This window comes from Salvelinus namaycush, unplaced genomic scaffold, assembly GCF_016432855.1.
Source record: "Salvelinus namaycush isolate Seneca unplaced genomic scaffold, SaNama_1.0 Scaffold837, whole genome shotgun sequence".
Classification (NCBI taxonomy): Eukaryota; Metazoa; Chordata; class Actinopteri; order Salmoniformes; family Salmonidae; genus Salvelinus; species Salvelinus namaycush.
In genome coordinates, this window is record NW_024061572.1 from 49,921 (window position 1) to 51,840 (window position 1,920).

A 1,920-nucleotide genomic window follows, 5' to 3' on the forward strand; every position below is an offset into this window, starting at 1 on the left:
TAAGTGTTTTACAGTGAAAACACAATATAGCGTTATATTAGCTTACTACAATAGCTAACACACAACAGCATTGATTCCAGGTAATCGGTAGCGATAGCACAGTTCGACAGATATATGAAATAGCATCCCAAATTGGGTCCTACCTTTCTTGATCTTCCATCAGAATGTTGTACAGGGGGTCCTTTGTCCAGAACCGTCTTTGTTTGGATTCAGAACCACCTCTTTCCCTCTTGAATTAGCAAGCACACTGGCCATGCGGCGCTAAGCTGTCCATCCTGAACAAAACCAGACAACGCAACACTCCTAACGTCCCGAATACATTTCAATAATCTAATGAAACTATATTGAAAAAACATACTTTAGGATGATATTGTAACATGTATCAAATAAAATATAAACCGGAGATTGTATTCGCCCATAACGACAGCTTTCCAGAAGGCGATTCCAGGTTCAACTTCGCGCTTTCGAAAGAAAAAGAAAATGGCGGACCCCTCATTCCAAGATGATGTATTCAACCTCAGAACAAGATAATCAACTCATTTCTGCTCTCACTTCCTCTTGACATCTAGGGGAAGGTGTATGACGTGTATGTATACTCCTAAGTGTCATGCCCATTTATAGGCAAGCTCTTGAACAGAGACCTCGCGTTCAGAAATCTCACTTCCGGATAGGAAATGGGCTGCAGAATGAGTTCTGTTTCACTTAGAGAAATAATTCAAACGGTTTTAGAAACTAGAGAGTGTTTTCTATCCAATAGTAATAATAATATGCATATTGTACGAGCAAGAATTGAGTACGAGGCCGTTTGAAATGGGCACCTTTTTCCTGGTTACTCAATACTGCCCCTGCAGCCATAAGAAGTTAAACAATTTAAAGGCAATGCCACCAAATACTAATTAAGTGTATGTAAACTACTGACACTCTGGGAATTTGATGAAATAAATAAAAGCTGAAATAAATCATATTCTCTACTATTATTCTAACATTTCACATTCTTAAAATAAAGTGGTTATCCTAACTGACCTAAGACAGGGGATTTTTACTTGGATTAAATGTCAGGAATTGTGAAACTGAGTTTAAATGTATTTGGCTAAGGTGTATGTAAATTACCGACATCAACTATATGTATTAAAATATCCTCAAATAAAAGGTGACATTATTTTCTGTCATCTCATATAATACATTTGACCTCCAATCCAAATGTTGGAGTACAGAGCCACATTTAAAATGTTAGCTTCACTGTCAAAATAGATATGGTGTGGACTGTATACTCAATACAATCTAAATCTGATACCAAAAAACCAAAATAACCAAAATAATTTTTTGATATATTTTTCTGTGATTCTTAATGTAAACATTTAGGGCAGTAGTGTATCTGTACAGGCACTACTGTATCAGTCTTTTGACTGATACTGCTTTTTAAACTGGTCTGGTCAGTCTATATTTGTACCGTACATGTTTCTATCTGCAGGCAATACTTTGATCATTTGGCATTTCTAATAATGATACATTAAATATCATAACATTTAATTTTCATGAAATCACAAGTCCAATACAGCAAATGAAAGATAAACATCTTGTGAATCCAGCCATCATTTCCAATTTTTAAAATGTTTTACAGCGAAAACACAATATGTATTTCTATTAGCTAACCACAATAGCAAAAGACTCAACCGCATATTTTCACAATTTTTTTACCGCATAATTAGCTATCACAAAACCGACCAAATAGAGATATAATTAGTCACTAACCAAGAAACAACTTCATCAGATGACAGTCTTATACCATGTTATACAATAAATCTATGTTTTGTTCGAAAATGTGCATATTTGAGGTATAAAATCATAGTTTTACATTGCAGCTACCATCTCAAATAGCACCGAAGCAGCCAGAATAATTATAGAGAGCAACGTGAAATA